At 38.4% G+C, this 27,830-nt stretch overlaps 1 protein-coding gene across 3 annotated transcripts in view; it reads right to left on the bottom strand.

Moving 5' to 3' along the window:
* GULP1 (GULP PTB domain containing engulfment adaptor 1) overlaps nt 1-27,830 on the bottom strand; it is a 4,195,041-nt gene that overhangs the window by 2,071,673 nt on the left and 2,095,538 nt on the right. The window lies entirely within an intron of this gene.

Here is a 27,830-nt window from a genome sequence, read left to right as displayed (position 1 = left end):
CTGTCTGTGTAATGCAAAGGTTCAAAATGTGTAACTTCCTGTTTGCTTCTCTCAAGGGTGATTCAGTCTACTATCTCAGCATGAGCCTGCAGTCTTTTCCACTGCCAAGTTTGCCATGGAAGAGGGTGGGGAGGAACAGGTCAACCCGACCAGTGAGAATGGGTCAGAAGGTAGAAATTTATGCTAGGAAGGAAGCACGGCAAAAGACAAGACATAGTGATTTTAAAGAAACTGTCAGATTTTAAAATTAAATAAACTAATAAATGCCCCACTCGCAAATCTCCCCTAATGGAAGAAGCCAAAAGTCATCAAGTTAATTCACCTTGCTGGAAAGGAGATGAGATGCAAGGAAATTCAAAAATACCATCGCTGCTAATTTAAGCGGATAAACAGGTCAGGTAGGAAAATGGGATAGGATACATTTTTTAACTGTAATAATATGGTTAGGCACAACCATTATACTTATGGGGGCCCTCAGCTACCACTGGGCCCTAGGCAGCTACCTATATCACCTTGTGCTGGAGCCAGCCCTGAACCCAAATTTCAAAACTCAAACAGAGCTACAATAACATTTTCAAATTTGCTACCAACTTAACATCTCAAACTCATCACTCAATAGTAATAAGGCAACTTAGCTGGTTTGAATTCCATAACATTCTTAAATCTAACATAGACAAGCCCACAAAATCATGCACACTCCTGAAAATCTCACTGACAACCACAAGGTAATTGCATTCATCTGTTCAAGCACTCTGATCATCAGACAAAGTCTTTGCTACCAAAATACAAACCAACAACTTAGAAGGAAATGTACTCTACTACCCAGCTGTATCCAAATATGGAAATTCCCTCACTTTTTCTCTATATCAAACGAAATATTTCTTAACCCTTGAGCTTTTCTAGCTGGCTTTGCCAGTGTTCTTCTTTTCAAGATACACATTCTCTCAAACCTCATCCTTGTTTGCTCCTCCACCACAACTACCTTTTTTTTTGACTACACTACAACATATACACATCTCTTCTACTTTTGACTTGATATATTCTCTCTGTTAGATTTGAACACTGCAGAACCATCAGTAAGTTTTTTGTAATTCTAAAAATTCTGTTAGCTTTCAGTTTTATAAAAAATACTCTGTAGGGGTATGCATTTTAAGGAGCAATTTTGTAAGCTTTGTCAAAATGTTCGACTTTTACACAGATTCTGTAATAGCTATTCTTGGAGCTTTTACTTTTAATTATGTCAGAAAAATTAAGAAGAATAGCAGGCCAAAAAGCTGTGATATCTCAAAACTGTCAGTTTTAGACATGCATGTGTGTAAATTCAATGTTAATTTTGTAAAATTTAAAGTTAGAGGTACTGTACTCTTGTGCTTCAGTGGTAACTGTAATTAAATATGTTTTAATGATGTATTTTTATTAATAAGGTCCTATAAATTAGATATGTTCAAGAAGTTAATCATTGTACAGTGATTCCTATACATAATTCACTTACATTCATTTGCATTTTTTTACTGAGAATGTCTGAATGGGCAAAGTGCCTTTTCAGCAAAAGTCTGGTGATAGCTCTATAACATATACGATACATGTTGCATAGCAATAATAATAAAACACATTTTCATTGCTCACTAGATTACAAGCAGTAATGTGTACATAAATTGTATTGCAGTTGCAAAGATAATTAATGTTTATTTGCAGTACAGTACTTACATATTTACTTGAGTGCAAACATACAGGCAAGCAAGTAGAAGCATCCAGGGTTCCTATCACTTTGTCAAAAGCTTAAGTCTGTGAACGCCTATTCATCAAACCCTAATCGTTGAAAACTGTCTTTCATCGAATGTTTACATCATCAAACTGCTTTCGAAGGTAAGAGAGTTAGCTGGCCATCATTACAAATTTGCCCTTTTCCACAATTTAGCACAATCTCAGAGTTGGTATATATATATATATATATATATATATATATATATATATATATATATATATATATATATATATATATATATATATATATATGGTTCTACCTGACATCCCATACACTGCACACACCACAATAACAATTATTAAAACAAAACACATCCCCATTCCACAAACCACACACACAACCCAGGCGTCGGTCTTCTTCGTTTTCGATCTTCTGGAGCTCCGAATTCCGCTGTCGGTCTTCTGCGCTGTCGACGAAGTCAGGTAGAACCATATATATATATATTTATAAAAAACTGGGGGGTGGAGCCCCCCTCCTTGGTTAGTTTAAATTAATATGTTGTTTGTTATGATTGCTCTGTTAGTCAAGTGGATTCATTCCTTAGGAAAAAGTTTTGATGATGCAAACGTTCGATGAAAGGGTGTTTGATGATTCAGGTTTGATTAACAGGCATTCACAAAATTAAGCTTTCAATGAAGTGATCTAGACCCAAGCATCCAGAGTAGAGTTAAGAATTTGTAGGCAGCCTGATGTCCTGTCTTAAGAAAGTATACAATTTAAGTTATATCCAGAAACAGACAAAACATGAATGATTTAGGAATTATCTTCGATGGACTTTACTTGTTATTTCAGTGGGCTTGAGAAGATAACTACATTGTTTCTAAGTATGCTAGTGTGAGGTCCTCAGTGTTTTTATGGTAAGTTCAGTTATTACAGACTCCATACATTTGCCAGAAATATATGTTATGCTATTTGGGCTGTAAGGATAGATGCAAGCACATAATCCCTGCTGCAAATAACTGCTACTCTGCTTACAGTGCAGTCTCCTTAAGTGACACTATTCACTTATAGCCCTTTCACCTAGCCCACATGTCTACTAACTTCATACCCTGTCAGTCTGAAAGACATTTGCATATGCTACGTTTATTAAATATAGCTAGTTAGATGTCAGTTACCTATACTAACAGTGCTGTGGTTAAGTGAAATGCAATGATTTTTACAAACTAGTACATTTATTTTCTTAGTATAGGATGCAAAAGCTCTGAGGGACAAACTTGACACCAAGTACAGAAACAGCTGCCCTTAATGGCATAAACAGATGGGTCAGCTGTTTGTACATTTTACTTTAGGAAAAGTGGGATACTATTCATCAAACAGACCAGATCAACACTGGTTGCCAAATGCATTGCCTTCTGTTTCTTTCCTCCAGCATACTAGTAAGCCCTTGGCCAGTGTAGATAAAGCTAACATTCACATCTGACAGCAGCAACGTGCTCATCTGGTCATCAGTACACACGTTTAACAAGGACCAGAGACTGGGCCTTCAATAAAGGATTACTGAGGGGATTTGAGAGGGATTTACTTTAAAACAGTCTGTCCCCAAATTGTACTGCCTGTGATTCCTTTTGCCCATTCTAGAGTTGTTATTTTAGGGACACTACCAGGAATACTAATTGTTACATGCAGTAAAAGGGGAGCCCTTAAAGTAACATGATGAGTCTGTGAGCAGGCAGCATATCAGTTGAACATTAAGACATCCCTGTATAGCTGGGGAAATTATTCCTACCCTCTGTCCATCTTCCATGGGATGCCCCCAACTAAAATATCACAGCAGATAAATCAGCTATGAGCAGACTTCTAGTCAATAATTACCTTATTAGCTACAGTGTTTTCATGCAAAAGGAAGCTCCCTGTTCAAGCAAGAGTTAATAAGTGTTATTCTGCAGAAAGATGCCCTTTACCATCAATGTAGGAATAGACTGAGTGGGCTGCGAACAACATTACTAGGAGGCCAAACTTGCAACAGCAATTTTTTACTGTTCTTCATGCTTCATTGTCCAAGGGAAGGTAACTGCTGTCAGTTTAATATACAGTAAGAGCTGTCTACATGAAGCACATAATTAAGAGCATTTATAGGCATTTTAGCCTTTATTTAAATTACTGTTTGTGCAGCTTTGGAGAGAACCAGCAAGCTCCCTATAATTTTATTCTTGTCAGCCCTATTAATCTGAGCTCACTGAGACTGACAGCAGGAGACTGGTCCGTGTGTACAGCATGTGCAGATGGAAAGTCATTGTGTCTTAGCTAGTTGAGAGCAATTGATGAGGTAATGAGTGCTGAGGCAAATACTAATAAATGTAACTGAAGATTTTACTTATTTAGGGTGTTAAAATGAAGCTAATAACTTTACCTTTTTTTATAAAAATAATAATATTATAGACTTTTACAAAGGAGTCTGTTTTCTTCCCACATCTCAAAGGCAAGGAGAAAGACTGACTGTCAATCCATCAAGCTTGCCCATAGATGTGTGAGACTGTGGGTGCACCCACAGAATGACATCCAGAACTAGTTCTATACCTTCCACCAACTGGTTTACAGTCAGAACAGATTCCTTTTCCCCCAGGACCCTTGAAATGGGTAATGCAGTACTGGAAATGACAGAATGATTAATACTGAAGGTATAAAAATAAAACTACGAATAATTAAAAAAAATAACTTAACCTTTAATGAGTGCACCACAGTCAGTCAGAAAATCTTACTCTTTAGCACATCTAATCCCCAGTATATAAAGCAGATCATGCCCCTCTATATACTCCAGTGATTAGGCCATATCCAAATATAATGTTGCTTTCTGTGGACTAAAAGCAAACTACCTAACACAGTTCAAGAAAGCCAAGAGACGAAAACTTCATAAAGAAAATATTGAGGCAGACAAACAGCAGCTTATCTGACAGATGACAGGAACTACCTTGACTCTGTGTCCTACAGATTTTGTGTGGCAGATTTATGGTTAACATACAATGCAATGTCTCCCCCTGATTAATCTGGTAAGTGTGGGCTTAGAAAGTAAGAGCAGAGTTCTTGCAAGATCCAGTATACTAATGCTAAAAATAAACATAATTTAACTCCCAACATTTCTGAATAAATTACCACTCAGATTATGGATGAGATCCTCTCTAACATTATTCAAAAACAAAGCTATTATGTGTATGACAAGAAGTCCTGGCATAAGAAAATAGAACTCAAGCTTTATGAAAGCCAAGCAGATACAAGCCTGACACTAAATCATATGTACTTTAGGAACAAAATCTGCCAACAATATCCATTGTATAATATCATCAGTAACTGTGCCATCATCAGTACCATGGTATCCTTCTGGTATGAGACAGAATGTATGTAACACTGGTGGTTCTGGGGCCAATGGAAAAGGAGGAAGTCAGGACTGAGAAGTAATAAGTACAGACCTGACAAAGAACAAACAAAACCACAGTCAAGCAGAAAACGATAGCATAGATATGTCATTATGGGGGCACATAATGACAAAAACAGCATATTATTATGCAGGTATGCACAGCTCTTAACGTCCTTGCTCAAACATTCTGTACAAAGCCAAAAAATGGGTAGGGGGGGTGGGAGGCAAAGGCGCAGAATAAGGGAGAATTTGTAAGTATTACTCCAAACGTTACTAGAATACCAGGTTTTGTGTTAACATGTATTTTTTGAACAATAAGTAATATGAAACTTTAATACCTTCCTGTATGGAATGACTGCAATTCTCATGATTTACCAGTAAATAAAAAGTTTGAGGAAGACCGTGTAAAAATATGAAGCAACATCAGGGACATTCTTCAAAATCATTAACAGCTGAGAATTATCCACGTGTGTAACTCTGAGAAAAAATGCCTAATACGTGACAACATGAGTGAAAATGAAGTAACTGCACTTTATGTATTGCATGAAGAATAATCATTTAGCAGACATTGTAGTGTTGCAATGCTGTGCAACCCATGCATATTAAGCTATGGCACACTTACAGTGTCACAAAATTATGAGCTACAGCAGATATATACAATCCATACACATGCCTATATACTACTTAACACAAGCAGTTATTTGAAAGTTATCTGGTGAACCTATTCTTTTGTTAATTTGGATGTATGCTGTGGGTCATTGTCATGTTGAAAGGTGAAACCCTCTTCATCTTCAACTTTCTAGCAGATGCCTGAAGGGTTTGGGCCAAAAGTGACTAGTATTTGGGACATGTTCATAATTCCTTCCACCTTGACTAAAGCCCCAATGCATCACCGTGGGGATAGTGTTCTTTTGGTGAAGCGAAGTGTTGTTTTTGCACCAAATGCACCCTTTGGAATTGTGACTAGTCTCATTACACCATAACACATTTTCTCACATGCTTTTGGGAGAATCAATGTATTGTTTTGCAGATTTTAGTCAGGCCTGGATGGTTTTCTATGTGGGAAAAGGCTTCTTTTTTCCAACCCTACCCCATAGCCCAGACATATGAAGAATACAGGAGATTGCTGTCATGTGGCACACAACCAGTACTTGCCAGACATTCCTGCAACTCCTTCAGTGTTGCTGTACATCTCCTTGCAGCCTCCCTGACCAGTTTTTGTCTTGTCTTTTCATCAATTTTGGAGGGATGTCCAGTTCTTTGCAACGTCCCATATTTTCTCCACTTTTTGATGACTGTCTTTACTGTGTTCCATGGTATATCCAATGCTGTGGACATGTTTTTGTACCCTTCTCCTGACAGATACCTTTCAATAATGAGATCTCTTTGATGCTTTGTAAGTCCTCTGTGAACCATGGCTTTTGCTGTAGCAGGCAACTGAGTAAAATGTCAGGAAAATCCTACTAGGACAGCTGAACATTATTTAGGGTTAATCAGAGTCTCTTTCATTGATGGCAGGTGTGTACCCAAGAAGACTGAATGCTGTAATTAAATCAAAAGGTGCTTCAACAAAGTATTAGTTTAAGGGTGTGCACACTTATGCGACCATCTTACTGTACATTTTTTATTTTCCATATTTTTCCCCTAACAGATTTGTTTGTTTTTCAATTGAATTGTACAGGTCGTAGGTCACATTAAATGTGGGAATAGTTTTGTAATGATTTATTGTTGCCTCATTTTTTATATCACGAAAAAACTGGCATTTTTAACAGGGGTGTGTACACTTTTTATAGCCACTGTACATACAGACATGCTGACAGAGAAGTCAGGACCATCGCAGTCACATGATTTTATCAATGACAGGTATAAAAGTACCATGTTGTTTAAGTAATTCATATGCTGATACATAGGTGCACGAAACATGCTAATAAAAACATGGCGATTAAAAACAATGGAACCTGGCTGATGTGGTAGGTCTGCTGGGAAATGTAGCCTGTTCACGGAAAAAGTGCAGTATATTCCTTGTTCAGTACTATATTGTCTGGTATAAATGTTTACAGGTCAACTACAAGAAGGTACCATTTATTATGATGCAAATAACTGATGCATGAGCATATCTAACCCAGACCTCCATGTGTTCTACAACACACATCATCATGCTGTAGGTGTACTTCTGTATTTCTGTTGTGCAGCATGATCGATTCATGGATGAATTGGTTCACTTTGGTATTAGCTCAACTATCTGATTACCAAACAACATAAGTAAAACATAATTATTGTAGTCAAAGCATGCTGTCTTAATTAGCTTTGTGTGCATTAGTAACTGTAGCAAGGGGCTTGCATAGGCTCTTTGCAACAGTTTACAGGTCACTTTTTATTGGGGGGGTTGATCTTTGGGTTGATGGGATGCCAGTCAGCTGACAATTTTGTGAAAACCATAGCTATGAAAACAACAACACTAATTATTCTGTCTACAGAACTATCTGGAAGTTGCTCGATGTGTATGTTTTTACAGCTGATACAACAAACAGTAATGCAACATGAAAAAGGAACCTGCAGAACATTACAGTATTACTGGTACATATGGTAGGCAAGTTATTGCAGTGTGTGGGTATCAACATCAACTTTTTAATATATTTTTCAACAAGATACACCACTGCTTGTCTCTACAGAAACTGCTGTACAAGGAGGATTTAACTCTCATTTTTTTAGCCCCTTTAATTAAAAACATCAGTGTATACATTTAGAAAGTTTTCAGAAATATGCAAAATGTTGCTCTTTTTCTGCTCTACCACTAAATCTGAATTAAACAAAAGCCATTCTTTGACAGATTTACATACAAACTGAAATCACTGATCTTATGAAGCATGTAGATGATCAAAGTGACAACTGTAAACACACTGTTGTACTTAAAAAAAAAAAAAAAAAAAAAAAATATATATATATATGGGTCTACTGCTTTTAGTTGAATTACATTTGGTCGAAAATGATTTAAGGCAGCCCACTTCACTGAAAGTACATTTGACTGAAAGCTCATTTGGTTGAATTACATTTGGTCGAATATGGAATATAGCCCCTGCCCCACTGCAGTGCGACCCTGGAGTGAGAATATAAAGTTATGGGCGTATATAGGGGGCACAGCCCCCCCACATTGGGGGGTGTGATGGGCGTAACCCCCCACATTTTGCAACTAGTTTTTAATGACGTTATATGTTTCAATGTATTTTAATGGATACACATGTACATAATAGTGCATAAAATGCAATTATGTGGGGGGGCTATACTCCACACCACCCCAATGTGGGGAGCTGTGCCCCTCGCACCCCTCCTTACTTTATATTCTCACTCCAGGGTCACACTGCAGTGGGCCAGGGGCTAAATTTCATTCTCAACCATATGTAATTTGACCAAATGAGCTTTCAGTGAAGTGGGCTGCCTGAAATCATTTTCAACCAAATGTAATTTGACCAAATACAGTAGATCTATACATATATACATATATATATATATATATATATATATATATATATATATATATATATATATATATATATATTATCTCCTTTGTACAGCTACAGCTTTAATGACTAGGGACACTAGACTTACTGTTGGGCTCACTATACTGCAGCTCCCTCTATACCAACTTGCAAAGTACCCATCTAGGTAAGCTGGAACAATACTACAATAAAGTTTGCAACTGTGATTCAAAGTATGATTTATCAATGTTTCACTCTAAAACCTATAACTTATCTGAAACTCCCAACAGTCCAACCCTCACCCAGGTCAAAATGGTCTAAACATCAACTGCATGATAGATAACTGTGTTACAGTCAAAAAACTTTACAATGATTTATATCAAATCCACCTCTAGGATTGGAAGTGAAGCAAAGCAAATGGTTAAGGTTTCTAGAGTTAATAATCATCATAGTGACTCACTGTACACAATATCTGTAACACACAACTGGGTAAAAAGTTTGAGTAGCACATTACTAGATACACATTGTTAGTATCACAGCAGTAAATACACATTATGAGTGTGATATCCCCTCTCTGGACCAATAATCAAGGAGCCTGAATCCTCACCACTGACAAGGAAGAGAGATGTTTACCTGGAATAAAAATAGATGCACACTATTTCTAGATGCAGCTCTCTGTATCAAGCACAACTTCCCTTAATAGCACACAAGGAATACATTCAATGTGGGGTCCGGGTTTTCTCTCTCTCTACATCTCCAATAAGACTCCCCACAGGCACAGCTGTAGAGCTGAGTCCTCAGCCAAGTGTCTAGGCCAAGTCTTCCAGCATCCTCCCTATGAAAGCAGTGGTTTGTGTTCTTGCTCCAAGCAGCTGACACACACACACACACACACACACACACACACACACACACACACACACACACACACACACACACACACACACACACACACACACACACACACACACACACACCTGAGAAAGGCTGGCACAGATTTACTAGCTATGCTCCTTTCTGCCCAGACTATAAGGTAGTTACACTCCAAAGCCAGCTAATCTAAGGCTCTTACAAAGCTTCCCAATTATACCGAGTGAAATTAATATTAATACCAGTGATAGTGTTTGACCAATGCAGTAAGGCTTTCAGGTGCGGCCACTGAGTCAGCATATAGATATGAGCACTCTCAAAGATTAAAATATTCTCTAAAGGACCAGCCACAATTAAAAGTTTAAATATATTTAATAAAACATAATAAAAGAACACAAAAATATGGAATATCTATCGAGAATAAACACCAGAGTTTCATCACAGGAAATATTAAAATAACACAAATAAATTTACACAGATACAGAAAAACAGTGCATAACTAATCTCACTATATATTCCTGCCTGAACTAAAGAATTAGCATTCCCTAGTTCACTTACTAGAGAAAGGCAAGATGAAGTAGCTGAAAGATCCATTGTCAGGTTCCAAAAACAGACTGCAATGAGACTTCTGTCTCATTATTTATTTATTTATTCATTGACATTTATTCTCTTTTACTCATCTAGTATTAAACATAATTTTTTGTCCTAGATTACAGAATGACATCACATACTTCTGGTCATCTGACTTATGGTTCCCATGCTACCCCCATTGCTAGAAACTGCCAGGATTTAGGACATATGTGTCAATAATACACACACACACACACACACACACACACACACACACACACACACACACACACACACAAAGAGTTTTGTTCAGATCTGTTGCAGCTTCTGGAAGTCCTTAAACAATTTAAAACTTCTACCCTTCCAGAGTAACAATTAGTTCACTGCAAAGACAATACAGACAGCTTCCTAGTATTGACTTTTTTGTCTCTGGCTGCATTGAGATCTGTAAGATACAGTCTTTACGGCCTAAGCCAGGTAATTTAATTTCAGAACATTTTTCAAAGTTATCTGCATCTGGGCTGTGATTAACCTCTTCTCCTCCAGTATACTTTGTTACAATATATTCATTTCAACAGTTACAATGCATACATTTAATCAGTTACTACATGCATGTATTTTTTTTTCTGTTCAGCAGGACTCACTGTTGATATATTTTCAACACAAGCAAACCTCACAAATACATTTTCAGCATAAGCATCTCTACAAATCAGTTTGATATACAAGTGACATAATTCTTTACAAAATTCCATCTAGCTGTGCCGGGATATGGTAACACATCCACTGCCCTACTTCTCCTGCCATAGCTGGCAATACCTCACATTGTCACAATAAGCATCACTCTACATGAACAATGCTCTTCAAAGCATAAGACACATTTCCATTCATCAAGCTAAGTAACACCTGTCTTCTAACTGGAACTGTCAGTGCAGTATCACCATACCTCTCATCGTCCTAGCAGAAGCAATCTGGACAACGCCTAAAATAGTGGGGGACGAAGGCCCACAAATAGGGACAGATTTTAAATATTGTTCTTATAAACTTGAAAAGTTGCCAGAATAACAGCATTTGTGTTAGCATACATTTTATGAAGGATACAAAGACTGAAACTCAAAGGTGTGTCATTATCCAGTGACTTCAGTTCCCAGTAATTTGCCAGCAAACCACAAATTCTATGAATTACAGACCAAAAATATGAAGCAAAAATCTGGACATTCTGTAAAAATCTGGACTGTTGAGGGGTATGCTCATTATCTTTTTAGCCACTGTTGTCCTTTCATTACCTGACAATTTTTGTTAAGGTCATATCCTATGCACATAAATATTTGTGGGGAAATTGATGCATATAAATTTGCTGTTAATTTATGTTTATATTTTTTAATTAAGATCTGTAACTGTATATTGCTTATGTCTAGACTTAAGCCTCGGGTCATACAAGCTGTGGTATCTTTTTTCTTGTTTTATATATTTATCTTTGTGTTTTATTGTTCTTAGAGATTTTTTTCCAGGGCTTTCACTAAAATGGGTTATGCCTAGTCAGATATTCCTGGATAACAAGCTTTAAATAAGTAAATAAAAAAGAGTCCACATTGTTAACTGTGATGCACTCTCAAAACAGGAGACATGCCAAGAATGAGCAGCACACATGCTGATATATCTTACACATTTCTATAAATCAAGGGAAAAATCATGTTACTCCATTGTTCCACAGGCAAATTGATTAGTAGTGCCATTAAAGATATATGCCAATTTTCCAGTACTGTAAGGCAATCAGCAGAGGCTTTGGGAGCTATAATGTAATCACAGATGCTGGAACATTAGTACATCATGAGCAACTTAGTAGTTATTTCCCTGGTGATCTTGGATACATCAAATACATGTATGCCAAAATGTATATAAGCTAGCATTTAAAAATATTACAGTGTTCTAATTTGCTCCTGATGATGAGTTAGCAGTCCTTTTAAAGCACTGATGTCCATGAATGGCATAGACACATACAATTCCTGCTGAGCAAAACTGTACCATAAATGGCATGTGCAGATAAGTAATTTACAATTAAAAAAGCAAATCTTTTCACTTAGACAAAGAACCCAGTGGATTTAGCTGCACCACCAAGCATGTCCTGGATTGAAAATGTGCACTTCTTCTTGAAGTGGTTATATTACCGTGAAAGAGCTCACAGGTTTTGACAATAAATCAGTATTTTTACACTACCTGGTCATGGTACCTTGGGTATTTTTTGTCTTACAATTGTAGTTTGTATTACTCCATGCTTTCAGATAGCATCCTCCGAGTTAATTCTGAGTTGAAAATGTGCTTTTAACCTGCACTGAGACTGATCACTGCACTTATGCCTATAATACTCAGGTTCTTTGAGCACAGCAGTTTCATTAATACATACTTTTCCTATACCACTGAAAAGATATTACATAGCAAGCTCCAGTGCTAGCCTAATAACTGGATGATGATGATGATGATGACGATGACGATCATAATGATACAGCCCCCACTCCAGTGACATTAAAGTCAAAGCTGTTTCACATTTGACTATTTCACATTCAGCATAGCAGTGTGTTTCCATACAAGGCATGGCAATGGTAGCATAACATGCAGGTCTTACAACATACTAATCTATAAAGGGAGAAGCAGCCAATTCTGTTATGTAGGATGTTCAGTTCAAGGCAACTGAAAAAAATTGCTGTTCTAACAGTTTGGTTTTGCAAGCTTTCGCTTACATGGGGTCGATTAATCACCGTTCACTTACCTAAGCATTTGGTGATATAATATAGACCCAAAATATCAACAAGTGTGAAGGACAATTAGACTCTGTTTAGATAAGGAGATTTGGCAAGTGTTACAGAGGTGAGAGAGTGAAGCTCAAAATCTTAGAAATATAGCTGGGGTTGAGACCTTGTTATTTGGGAAACTTTACAGTACAATAAATGAAGAGATGTATGAAAGGTTTGTGGAAAAGTTCAGACCAAAGTGCATTTAAGATGGAAAGAACATTTTTTTCTTAAAGGGAGAGGAAGAGAGGTCTGAAGGGAATTTCTTGTATGATGCGCTTATCAGGGATTTTGGAACATTACATGAGATGGTCAAATAGATGGCACAGAATCTGGATGCAGATTCAGAATAACTGGAAACTAGGTGAAAGGAAAATGTTGGAAGTGTGGTGTCGACAAGGCAATTAACTTGCATATTTTCGAAGGTTCAATTGTTAGAAATGTATGGAATAGAATTATTCATGAATGAAGAGTATCTATAATAATAAAATATTTTGGGTGTGAGAATTCCTCATTTTAGGGGTTGTGGGGAGAGGGAAGGGTGAAAGGAAGAAGAAAAGATTCAATTATTACATATGGATCGCTGGAAGAGAAGCATTATTTCTGTGGGATGGAAATGTCAGATCAAATGGAAAGAAGAGGTGGTGGAGCTGAATAATCTTTAGTCCTTTAGAAAACTATTAACAGCTCAGGTAGACTGAAGAGCTAAATCTAAGACAGAGAGAACCTGGGGAAGTGTGAGTGGAAAAATATATACATGTTCATTTGAATGACAGTTTGAGATCTAGGTATTGTTAATACAGTTTTTTTTTTTTTTTTTTGGTCACTTGATGGTCCTTTTCTTTGAATGGAAGACAAGAGATCTTGTGAAGGAAGAGGTGGAGCTGTGTTTATTTTCTATTGTATTCTGGATAAAGATATTTTTCTCACTTACCTTTTCTTTTTAGTTTGTCAGATAAATGTTAGAAACTTTTGGAGCCCTTCATTATATTGGCTGAAATAAATAAAAAAAGTCTGCAGCCACATGTAGGAATGTAGCTTGAATACATGTGAACCATCACACAGCACAAACATGTGACATCTGACACAGAGCAGCACTACTCAGTGCCATATCATGGCAACAGCTGAATTAATTTAGTTTTTCACACATGCATTTACTTTATTATTCCTGCACTGTGACTGGTATCAAGCAATGATAACTAGAACAATCTATGTCACATCTCTAAACTGTAACTCAAAATGGACAAAATTGAGCGCTCTTGAACTGAACTGAGCACTGATTTAACAACCAGTGTCAAGCAACACAAACTTGCCATTCTAAGTACGAATATGGAAATGTTGTTTCTAGGTGATGAGCTCTGGCACAGACTCTTGTGCCGTTGGTAAACTTGATGCTGACACACATCGTGTCTCGATTGCCATTGCTTTGTTTTTGTAAACATGCTCAACTATACTTGTGTTATACATTCATTACTGCACGCGTACTTTGTCAGCTCACCTAATCTGTATGACTCTCACAGCCTTTATACAGCTGTAGAATATTGTAATATGGCTAACAACTACCTTACTTGTTCATCCTTCAATTTTATACTGTCTTGTGTTTCTGTATTGTCATCTGTGGATGCTGACTGCTACATATGTGTGTATGTACTGTTATCTGTGAATGGTGACTGCTACAGCTTTGGGGGGACATATACACACACAACCATGAACCCCCATTTCAAGATGGACATTGTTACATCGCTGTGAGAATGAATGCCTGCCTGGCTGTTTTCACAACCACTGACCTGTTCCATCTGTATGTTCTCAGGAAAGCCTTCATTTTAAATTAATAAAATAATTTTGTGAGCATCAACAGTAACAGTGGACATTATGTTACAAAAGGAGCACCACCTACAGATCCAGAATTAACTGACAACAGAACAACTTGACAACTTTGTGCTCCTTAAAATCTTAGGAAGGACTATTGAGCCAGCTGGTGTCAAAACCACTTTAATAAGCAGCCCATCCATTTCTTCTACATTTTATTCTCATCCAGTTCATTTTCACCATTTCATTCGGAACTGCAATTTGCTTAGTTTTCCAGGCTCCTCAGTACCATGAAGCTGCACACTGAGCTCAGAATGGTTAAATGGAGGAAACACACACCTGAAGAAACATGAAATTGTGTTTGACCAACCCTTACAATGCACTCCACTGACCAGCCCAACCATGCAAATACATTCCTTGAGCACCATGTTCACGTATCATGGTGTGTTGCACAAAGACCAGGTCTTGTGGTGATACGTGTATTCTATACATCCCATAGTTTTCACCAAGTTAAATAAAGGTCATGATACTGCATGGATTCCCTTATTAGGAAAATGTGGACTTTCTACAGCCACTCCTGCAACATATGCTGATTCTGCAAAATAGGGTTAAGAACAATGCCAACAGCAACATTTGCCAGAAGTATGTTACTGAAGATGTATATGTTATGGCTAGTCATGTAAGCAGTGAGTCACAGACATGAGTAAGCATGCATGCCAAAAGGCAAAAAAGTTGCAGCACAATATGTTTCATATACAGTAATGGCAGACATATATATGTAAGTGCAATTCACACTGGATGAAATGTTACAGCTTTCCTTGATTCAGACTGAAGAAACTTGAGCCCAGGTAAGCCACCTGACAAGAACTGACTTTATTGTGCATGTCCATTGTTGACAAGCAAAGTATGTCACACATATGTGAGGCATTCACATATGGGAATATATACATCTGTCCTCATTTGTGCACTCTCAGCAGCCACTGCTGTGCAACCCAACCACAGCAGGAGGATGTGAGTACTGAAGTCCTGCAAATGGCATAGTGGGTATTTCTGACAAGGTCTGTTCATGTGACCATGTACTTCACCTAATATGTACAAACTGTACATGTTTAAAAAATCAACATGCCTCTGCTCTCATACATCTATGTATGACATGTTCCAGAAAGTCTAATTTAGGGGAATTATTACAATATGCACCTAAAACTGAAGATATGGCATCTTAGGAAGATACACAAGCACATAATAATTGTTGTGTATAAATCAGGATGGCTAGTATTATACATTTCGTGTCATTCTGTTGTATTTAAATATAAAATCAGGAATTAAATTGCAGCAATCAGGAAAAGGAAAAAAGTTGACAACACAAAATGTCAGCTTTAACAATAATTTAAAAAGGCAATTCTGCATGGAGAAAAGTCCCAATGCAACCCTGCAGACCCTCATCTCTAAATATAGAAATTCAAAGAAAAAGCACATTTAGGAATAAGGGCAAATTTCTTTACCCATACATTTCCATACATAAAAACATGCTGGCTATGCCCTTGCAGCTCCCACTCTTAATATCACCCACCCCATCCAACCACTACTTTTCTTTCCACTCCACTAACTACCTTGATTATAGCAAGCTCAGATGCTCATAAGCCTAGTACTTATTATACAGCAGGAACTTCCCGTTGTAACATTTGTTAATGTCTGTTATGTACTTCACAGATAAAGATTCTAGTTGTCTACTGATGTACTATGTTCTTCATCTGTAAATATGTTGTAAGTAATTGCTATGTTAAATTGTTAATCGCTATGTAATCCAATGTAACTACTGTCTGTTTATTTTAACTGTGGAGCTTTTCTCCCCGGTCCTCCTCTGAAAATGGACCTATGTCCAGTCGGACACTCCCAGTCAACAAATTTAAATAAATAAATAATAAATAAATTTTCACAATCCCATTACTAACAATGGCTGTTCTTCAATTGGAATGGAAGTTAATTAAGGCTAATTCAGAAGACTTATTATGTTAATACCTCTGCCATCAAACATATGTATCCCTATTCTGTCTCACAAATGCTGGTGCAGGTATAGTATTACAACTGTGCTCTGCAACCTCACAACCTGTTGTAGCAAACAGAATTTACTCTTTGATTACTTATGCACCCACTGGGCATCAGCAACCCCCTTGATGACCAACTAAACAACTTGCTTCCTTATTACTGAGCGCAAGAGTTGGCTGAGAAGGCCACTCGTTGAGGTTGCCAACAGGAGTGGTTCTAGAGTTTTTCTTATATGGCTATATGTTCCTGCCAACACTTGGGGGGGTGGGGGGGTTACACAATGATTCGTTCTCATTTTTTGTCCCTCATTTCTGCAAGGATCACTGACAGCAAGTAGCCCTGCCTAATAACCTTGTAGCATGGAAGGATGTTGTTACACATGTCTTCCAAAGAAGGCACACCTCCAGTAGACCCTTAACTCTCTCTCCTGTTTCTCCCTCCACAGAGGTGAGCAGGCCACATTCTTGCCTAGCTTCTCCAGTATGGGGTTACTAATCTAACCCTGGTTGACTTGTGTCTAAGTCAGGGCTCCAGGCCTCTGTGCCATGGAGTCACATACAGTTGTTGTTTGGGAGGAGCACATACAGCAAGTGGAAAAAATATTGTCTGTTCATATAGGATCATAGGATCATAGGAGATTACTAGGCTATTGACCTAGAGGTCATTTTAACCGTAGCCATTTCATTCCAATGTAATACAATAAAAATTCTAGTCAATACCCAAGACTGCATTTAGTGATGATTGCCCATGTCCATAAGGGCTGTCGGCTCTAGCCCCAATAAGAATTTACTGTGCTACATCCACTAGTCCAGGGTCCTCTTGAACAGTGTCATAGAGATACTCTGTTTCACATGAATTGGTAGCCTGTTCCAAAGACATGACAGTTGCTGGGAGATAAAGCTGTCACTCCAGCATGTTCTATTTAAGTTGCAGGCCATATGAAGGTCCCTGGAACTGGTGGCCCAAGTCCTGTTTGATTTATGGATATGCAGCAAGTTCGTTAGGTTTGGGTCTTGGATTGCTCTGCAGGGCTGGCATAAATCTCCTCTAAGAAGTCTATACAATATGGAGTATAGTGACCGGGACTTTAGTCGGTCTGTGTAAGGCACATGCTGGAGACCCTTGATCTTCTTTGTTAGTTGCCTCTCAGGTCTCTCTAATTGCTGCAGGTGCTTAGTACAGTACATGCCAAATGGTGTGTTATACTCAATTATGGGCCAGATAAGTGCCCATAATTAAAAAAGTGTGGGTTATAACTTCTTTTTATCTTGAGGTGATGACTTTACTAATCAAGTAGAAAGCTTTCCTTACTAAAGTAGACACATGTTGGTCGAAGTTAGGGTTGCAGTCAACTTGTGATCCCAGGTCCCTTACCACTTCATGGGTACTTTAATTATTTAATTGTTTATTTAACATTTGTTAACCAGGAAAGTTCAACTTGGAACGAGCCAATTTTCAGCAGAGGCCTGGGGAGAAATGCTCCAGACGCATGTCTTTGTAACGTGGGAGGAAACCGGATCACCCAGAGGAAACTCACAAGAATGCAGGGTGGACATGCATAAAATGCACCCCAGCCAAGAATCGAACCAGAGAACCTCTTGCTGTGAGGCGACAATGCTACCACTGCACCATCCAAGATGCATTTCTTTGCATTCAGTTTGAGACCATGACTAATATGCCAGTCATTAGTCTGCATGACACCCTCCCGGAGTACACTGATGTCATTTGTGGATTCAATGATTGCACCTAGTTTGCAGTCGTCTGCAAACCTGGTCAGCCACAACTCTTTAATTTTGACCTGAACTTCTGGGAAGTTTATACCAAACAGTAGGGGGCCACACACTGACCCATGTGGAACCCCACTGGTAATAGGTCTGCTGGCTGATGTGGAGCCACCCACTTTGATAGTATGTGTCTGGTTTGTGAGCCATATCTGTAATGTATCTGGGGTTTTGCTTGGGTAGGTGAGGTGCATGTTTGGTTGAATTACGCATGAGTGGAGTGGAGTGTTACCTGATTTGTGGAATGAGGACTCCATGCTGGTTCAGTTTTTAAGGCTAGCAGTGATTCCTTGCTTTATGGTGTTGTCTGCATGACCACAGCAATAGTAATTTTATAGTCAGGAGGTGTGGTGCCTTCCCGTCCCACAAAAAATACTTGCTTTTTTTTTTTTTTTTTTTAATTAGGTGATATTCTGGCTGACAGTGTTTTGTGTGAGCAATTGCTTGTGTAGTCACTTATTTATTTATTTATTGTGCTGTTTTGAGAAAAGCTATTTTGGAGACTGAGAAAAATAATTGCCTTTGCTAGTGACATTTTCTTTACATTGGTTCCTTTAGACTAAATGTTGCAGAGTCCTGGCATTGTCCATGTTGTTTTGTAAATTAAATGCTCACGCGTAACTGTACAATGGCCTGGTGACCCAGCTGTGTAGCAAGATTATTTCTGAAGGAAGTCTGAATTTTGACTGCAAGTGGAAGTTACTCTCTAGTCTTGCAATTTGTTACGTACCTGTAACATTTTTCTGTTATTGATGCTTTTTTAGTATTACGCTCCTCATTCTTGCATTAGTTCTCCCAGCAATGTGTAGCAAGTATATGATTCGTAACAGAACTGGTTCAGATACCATCTTACAGATAAGGCAGAGTTCACGTCTAAGTAACATATTACAACGATAATACAAGAATTTCTGAAGCCTGTCTAAATTCAAATTCAAGTTGTAATTCTAATTTTTTAAAGTAATCATTCAATATTTTCAAATGACTATGTGAAGCTTTTCAAAGACTACAAAATGCAGGACTATGATCAAAAATGGATTGAAAGAATGGTATACCTAATGCAATGATCTCTCCAAAATGATATGCTTTTCTAACTTTGTAGGTACTCAGTGACCACAATTCAAACAAATGCCCCTTTTGCCTAAATTGTCTGATATTAAAAGTGCTGTACCCTGTCAGGATGGACAGATAACAGCCCATCACAGTTTGTGGGTCAGTATCCTGTTGTTGATGCTAGTTCAATATCTGGATGTTGTACTGTTGCTAGTCCTGAAGTGTTGTGCTACATGCATGTCATATGCCATCTAATAGTCCGCAATATTCAAACGTGTTAGCCAGCAACTAATGTAATATCCTCAAGGTCAAAAACCCTACACAAACTGAACCTGCTATGTCCCCACTAGGTTGATGGAAGGTTATTCCTACCAGTAGACATGCAGCTGTGGTCACTACTGGGGTTGTCTTCATTACCCTTTAAATGTTACAGAATTTCTGCAGTAGCCATAAGTTCCACGGTGTGTAGCTTCACATAACCAATACCTCTTGGTTTGTTAGGACCATGAATCTACTACATTTTATAAACACATCTTTTTCTTTTCAGTATTCCTTATAGTGTTTCACCACTTAAAACTGGTATATGGTTATTTTCCCAGTTGCTGTACATAATAGTGTAAACATCACCAAGTAATGAGGATAACACTTGCTGCCAAAGCCTCTCTTTTCAGCATAAAAGAAGCTCATTCTAGAAGTTCTTATTTCTTTTTAAGTATCTGTCATTTATCTTTGAAAATGCAACTTGCGTAGATATGTGTTGCTTAGCTACATTTTATTTGCAATGGCTTAGAGTAACCACCATACTCTGCTTACCTTACGATATGAAACACCGGTGCTACTGAATACTAAATTGCTTGTGCAAAACTCACATCTATGCAACATAATTACAATGCATAAATTAAGAACCTATAGGGCTAATCCAAGATGACCAAATATTGGCTCCTTTTTTCCTTTTGAATGCATGAAACTAGGACATCTCACTGTTTTATATTGCAAGTCTTCACAAAATGTGTTCTGAAATATCATTTTTAAATCCACTGTGAATAATGACTACTTCCAGTACATGGCTAGGCATTACGTGTACATTGAGTGACAACACTAAAAATAAGATAAAGTCACACAGATGAATGACAAACAAGTGACCTTCAACAGCAGAATGTTTTCAGTAATTCTGTCTCAAAATTAAAAAAAAATGAAAATTAACTAAAACTTTCAGTCTTGCAACATTTAAATTATACATTACTGTTTCAAAGTAATACTCTTCAATCAAGAATTATAACACAGTGTATTTGAGCACACACAACCTCTCAACCATCATCTGGAACAAGAAAATCAGATAAAGAAATGTATAAAAATACAGCATATGCAAAATATATACTGAAATGGTACTAAGTAGACTTCAAAAGCCTTCCTACAGTATCACTAAATAATATGCACTTTTGTTTAGTGATAATAAGAAAGCGACAGAAAAGAATATGTACTATTTTCTTTCATCTGCCTTTGAATGGGAATCAATCACAGAAAATACAATAGATCATACATTAAGAAACGTGATCGTATATTAACAATTTTCAAGGTCAGCCTGAAGCAAATCAAAATAAGGCAGAGGAGAAGTTAAATGAATAACTCAGAAAAAATAAGAATTATCCTAATTCACAAAGAACACTGCAGAGGTCTGAGCAATCCTTGCCAGAAAAGTCCATAAAGTCAGGTTAAAGCAGGGGTCATTAATCATACAAAGTGACACAGCTGATAATGAACAGCTAAGATTCTTATTTAATCTTCATAGCAAAAACCATTGCAGTACATTAAAAGTCTAATAAAATATGAAATTATAAATTCCTTCCCCTTTAGCTTACAATGTACAGTTCAGAAACACAGGTTATCTCTTTCTACCCATCACATACACCTATAAAACAGCTGCAGAAAAATGGCTACTGAATACATTGACAATTTCTAGCACTTAACAGAACTGTATTTATTTTTGTTGCTAACCAGGTAAGTGCACTGGCAGAAGAATGTTTTCAGCCAAAACAAATAGTAAAAGAAAAGATGTGTAATACTCCCTCTCTTTTCTTAGACACTAGGCCTAAAATGGAAACTTTGTACCTAACAAACAGAGGGATGTCAAAGTTCCCAGCCAACCTGTTGGACTGAACTTCTGTACTGACTAAGCAAGATGAGCCAGTAAAAGTTTTGATGTTCCTTTCTTTAGAGATCAGTGTGCGTGACAGGTCATTTAGAATACGCCAGGATAAACTTTCTGAACTATGGGACAGCATTATAATTTTTTTAAACATGACCAAAGTGAGTTAGAAAGAGAATGGAATTTGTAGGCATTTTCTTGTTGGGCAAGAGTCCCAGGCAGGGCACTGACATGGTCATTGGTGGACATGTTATGGAGACAGGGCAGAACTATCATAGAGTGTGAGTTGAAAGCAGATTAAAGAAGATCATGACATGTGGGCTATGCTCCTTTGTAACTTACAAGTGTTGGAATTAAAATAAGGAGCCTCTTTAGACATTAGAATAGGATTTCTATTTGGCAGGATGACTGGTAATCTGAAATGGTTTCAGTTGTACAATGATACTTCTGGGGTGCATGTGATGGGAGATATTTCCATGGTAGTTAATTAGATCTATGGTCAAAGGGCTGGCCGGAGGAATGGATGTGGGACATTAATATTTTGGAATTTATGCTCATTTGGTCATCCTCAGTGGCTTGGCTGCATAACGTAAGGAATAAGAAGGTGGCCTTTTGCTCTAACAATGAGGCAGTGGAGCAGTTTTTAACTAAGGAAACATCTAGATCAAATCCATTTCAGGCATTATTTTGAGTATTAATCTCTCTTAATAAACTTAACTTTAACAAAAATATATGTTTCTGTGCAAATGAATGCAGTTGCTGACAACCCTTCCTGCTTCTACTTTCATAGAATTTGGTTGTTAGCTTGGAGGTAGATGGACATTTGCACAGACTCCCCGAGAAATGTGGAACATTGACAATTATTGTCAGATTGCCTAACACAACAATCTTTGGGTTCCAGTAACAATAAGACTTAACCTTCTGCCTTTACAGCTGTTTTGTCTTTTGTGTAGTTCCTCCTGCATAATGACAGGGTTTGCTTGGAGGATTTAATGGCTAGATATTTGGTGTCTAAGTGACTGCAAGGTAAGGCTGTGAGACACGCTAGAAATCATATGGCAGCATTGAGCACAGCAGCATGCGCCACAGAAGCTCTAGATGTCACTAAACACTGACAAATTCTGCAGATGTAAAAGGGTAGGAAAGGTTTTAGAGACTAGGTGGAGATCAAAGGCTTCCCATTGCTAAGCATTTCTTAAAGTACATAATTGAGGGAGGCCAGGAGGGATAAATGGGGTTTGATACAACAAGTTTTTCAGGTGGTAAATGTCACAGTCTTGATTTGGATCTCCAAATCAGAGAACAATCAGTCTGGCAAAGTACATCAGGGATGACTGCAGGTAACCCAAACCTACTGTTGTGCTCAGTGAGACAGGCTCTTATTAGCAAGCAGGCCTGGAGGACCAACCAATAATTTAGTCTTTGTCTTGCCTAATTACATGCCACTAGAATACAGGCGGATTTACTTCTCAGTCTGAAATTGGATAGTTTAAGGTGCCCATCAGAACACTACTTTGCTCACATCTTTTCATTTGGTGAATCTATGTATTTATTTTCATAGAGCTGGCAAAGGAAGGGATGCTGAGGCTTTAAACAAAACAGAAAAGAAAGAAGGAAAGAAAATATATACTAATTATTAGTATTCATGGTTTTCTTTTGGTTTCCCAGATGGAAACAGGTACTCTTCTTAGGGCATTATTTCATTTTTCATTCTACAAAGAGCATAGCAATTGAGTCCGCAGGTTCATAAGTGGGTTTAGATTTGGACACATATGAAATCATATGGAAGGGCCAACAAGGAATGCAGTAGTGCCAACTCCAAAATGAGTACATGAAACCAATCAGTCAGGTGGATGTGGTGATTACATATCTAGAAGATAGAGACTTAGGGTGTGCTCCAAAACATAGGTTATTTTCTCAAACTCTTAGGGCTATCAAAACTATTCACCAAAAATGTGGGAGAGGGTGAATAGTTTGATCATCCATAACCCTTGTATTACTGTAGAGAAGGGACATACAGATTTCATAAATACAGATAGTAAACAAATTCATCACAGACTTACCATGGTCGCTTTGGATTTTGGTTTGTTGGTATTAAACCATTTGATTTTATGAACATGAATTCCTTATGTACATATATGACTAGGGCACTTTAGCAAGGCAGAAATGCATTTATTTAACTCACATTTATCCATGCTGCTGCTGTTGTTACAAGACCAGATAGCCAGCCAGCAGTAGGTTAGGCATAGGTCAACTAATTGAGCTGGGAAGCAGGTGAGTTCAGTTAGAAACATGGGGGGAGATCCTGCTGGGTTATTGTTATTCCCCCCTTTTTGGATTCAACCTTCATTCATCTTGACTAAACACATTTGCAGTCAGGCTTCCTGCAGTGAGTGGTCTGGTCTACTGCTGCAAAGCCTGATGGCTGTGGAGGATTATCCAAGAGTGGGCATTATGAAAGCTGCACTGATATAGTAATACCTCAGGGGTTCAGTGAGGGAGTAGACCAGAATGCTCTTCAGATTGCCAAACCAAGTGGGATTTGCTAATTTAAAGGTTCAACAGTTTGTGTTTGGTCCTGTAAGTAACAGATGATCCAAAGTGTTACTCTGCCTTGTTGGGTCTTAATTGGATGCTAGTTTACAACTGAATTAATATTTAAAGTTGACGATACATTGGTCTTATAAATCTCTGTAAAAAGATTTAATACAGAGGACAATGAGCAGGTCACTAATCATAACTTGTCTATTATAGGTTTAAGATATGGATGCCAAGAAACTCACCTCAAGAGAGAACCCCAAGAGGTGAATCTTGGTATCCATGTCAAGAACACACAATAAAGGGTTATGATCGGAGACTGATCATAATTCATTGTACTGCATGAAGCTTTATCTACTTCATGTAGAACTGCTTACAGAAATATGATTAAAAAATGTGTTTTTCCAGCTTTCAAAGCCATAAAGCACTTAGTGAGCACAGTCAAAAAAGCAGTACTACACTGTCTTATGTTACACAAAGTCAGGGAAACATTATCAAGACAGACAGCAGGCAGAAACAAATCTGTTTTTAATTCTGCCATTGTTTTTTTTTTTTTTTTTTTTTTTTTTTGTGGTCAGTACTGGATGGATTTATCTGTCTAGCTCCTTGATACCCAGTCTTATCAACTGAAGTAGGAGGTGCTAGCTTTTGTTAAGATCAGGTCTCAAGCTAAAGAACTGCTTAACTGATTTGTCTTTTTCTGATATCAGATCATAATCAACATGCTCCATGTACTACATTATTGTAGCTGTTAAATAAGTTATGGTCAAGAAAGTTTGATCATAAATGCAAAAGATAGTCTTATCAGTTGTTTTAGGGTGTGTGGGGAAAGAATGGAAGGTTGAAGGGACAAAGATGCATCATTATCTAATCCCACTTTCTCTCAAGCTTAGTTTCCAATGCCTTTAATACAATCGTATCCATTCTTTAACACAGATGGCTATGTAAATTTAACAGCCTGTAGCTAAAGACTTCATTTTTGAACCTCTGTCTTTCTTTCAGGCTGTGTAATTCTTTCTTGTAAAGTACTTGTTAGGTGCCAGGATTTGACACACAACGCACGCACTCAGGTCCCTCAACAACAGGTACAAATATGACTCAGTCATTGTACATGTGGGTGTGAATGACCTGAAACGTACCTCCCTGGGCTACATGATAAGAGATATGGAGGAGCTCTCGGATTATGTACCCCAGGCGGGTATGACCCTAGTCCTGAGCAGCATTCTACCATCACCCAGAATGATACCACAGTACAACCAGAAAATGACTGATCTCAACAATTGGCTAAGTTTTTAGTGTCATTCCAAGGGATCCAGTATCTGTCTTCCTGGGATGACATGATTGACAGACCTCGATGCTTTGCCAGAGATGGCATGCATCTGTCACCCCCGGGCTTCTGGATACAGGGCAAGGCTCTTGCCACCCCTATAGTGCCTTTTTTAGGCTGTGTTCCAAAGACCAAATTACCACCATTGTTGTTGTTGTTTTTCTTTTGGCTTTTCCCGGTTAGGGGTCACCACAGCGGAACTCCAGTCTGCTTATGATTTGCAGTAGATTTTTACAGTGCCATCTCGATGCCCAACTTGAACGAAGGCATGCCCATTCATGCATGTCTTTCAAATGCTACTCGACCATGTGGACAACATGCAGACTCCACACAAAAGGTGCTCCAGCTGAGAATCGAACGGGAGAGCTTCTTGCTGTGAGGCGACAACGCTACCGCTGCACCACCTCAGCTTACCAAATTACCACCGTAACAGCTACAAACAGATGCAATCTGAGGGTCATGCTGTTCAATGCTAGAAGTCTAAATCTCAAAATGCACTCACTCAAAGCACTCCTTAAAATGGAAAACATTGACATTTGCACTGTAACAAGACCTGGTTCAAAGCAGCAGAAAGTATGCCTGCACTACCAGGCTATAACTCATTCCACACCTTTCGGCCCTAGAACTTGGACCGAAGCTCCAAAGGCAGTGGTGTTAACATAATCATAAAGGATGTGCACACCTCCAGACTGGTAACCCAACATAACGCATCAGAGATACTTCAGGTGCAGCTAAGATTGGGTAAGACAGCGATTCAGGTCATAGCCTGCTAGGTCTGCAACCATGTCCCAAGACTCACACTCCATATTCCTAAGCACCCTGGATGGAGAATATTAGGGTCCAACCTAACACTTTCATACCGGGCGACTTCCAACTACTTTTCCATTAACTGGGAAAACTACTCATGTACCAAAACACTTGCCCAACATTTCCTGGAATTCATTAATTCCAATGCCCTGGACCAGCTCATTCTTACCCCCACTAGAGGTAGCAACATCCTTGACTTGGTCATTACTAACATGGGTGACCATTGCTCTACACCAATAGTCAACTCCTCATTGGTTAGATCTGACTACAAACTAATCACCTTGGAAATGAACATCCCTTCCACCCCCCTGCAAAGATAACCACCATGAAAAACTTCTCCAAAGAGATGGCCAACTTCACAGCACGCATGCAAATGGAGAATAGTTGAATGACCACCGAACCATACATCAATGCACTGTACGAACACGTATAAAAATGCATGGATCCCGCCATACCCAAAAGAACCAGGATGTTCTCCTTCAAAAAAAAGAAGACAATCTGGTGGTCCCCTACCGTAAACAAACTCTACAACAGGAGGAAGAAACTGATGCTGAATAAGGTGAAGTCCGAAGACTGGAAAAACTCTCTTATCATCCTTAACAAAAAGTTGAGATCCCTCATCAAATCATCTAAAGCTAGCTATTAGAATTGCAGAAGATAGTAAAGACAACCAAAAGGCCTTCTATAGTTTGTAAAAAATCTCCATGGTAATACCCAGATTTGCTCTGAACTACTGCACAATGGTACCTCCTATACTGAGCCAACAGATATTGCCAATATACTGGCCAACAGATTCAGTGCAAACTTTACCCCTCTCCCTCCCCCCAAAGGCTCAATCAAAATACCAGTAGATTGCCAGACACCCAGTATTACTTCTGCACAGGTTAAAACAGCACTGTCCACGACCAAGAAAACAGTTTCTATGGGAACTGACAGTATCCCTTGCAGTGTTCTACATGAACCTGTGTGCCCTGTTCAATCACAGCCTCACCTGAGGCTTTGTCCCTGCAGAATGGCACACTGCTATAGTCATCCCTCTCCACAAAGGAGTAGTGACTACAGACCCTGGGAACTATCGTACCATTAGCCTGATGAGTCTGATATGCAAAGCTATGAAACGCATCATCATGGACCTAATAAACAAGGATATAGGGAATCTCTAAACTTTGGATCCTACACAGTTTGGTTTTGTGAAGGGTAGATCATGCCTAGTCAACCTGGTTGACTTCTTTCAGTCAGTCTCCAGACCTGTGGATGAAGGCTAGGTGGTTCATACAGCCTACCTTGATCTGGCTAAGGCCTTTGATACCATTCCCCACTCAGAAATCATAGAAAAACTCAATAAGCCAGGCATCAACCCCTATATCACTAGGTGGGTTGCAAACTGGCTCACAGATAGAACCCACAGTGTACAATTAGCTGACTCCTAGTCAGACTGCCGACCAGTCATGACTGGAGTCCTACAGGGTTTGGTCCTGGGTCCTCTCCTGTTTGATATGAACTTCTC

This window comes from Protopterus annectens, chromosome 6.part0, assembly GCF_019279795.1.
Source record: "Protopterus annectens isolate FY-2018-M chromosome 6.part0, PAN1.0, whole genome shotgun sequence".
NCBI lineage: Eukaryota > Metazoa > Chordata > Ceratodontiformes > Protopteridae > Protopterus > Protopterus annectens.
The sequence above is the reverse complement of the archived record's forward strand: the minus strand, read 5'-3'. Positions and strand labels throughout refer to the sequence as shown.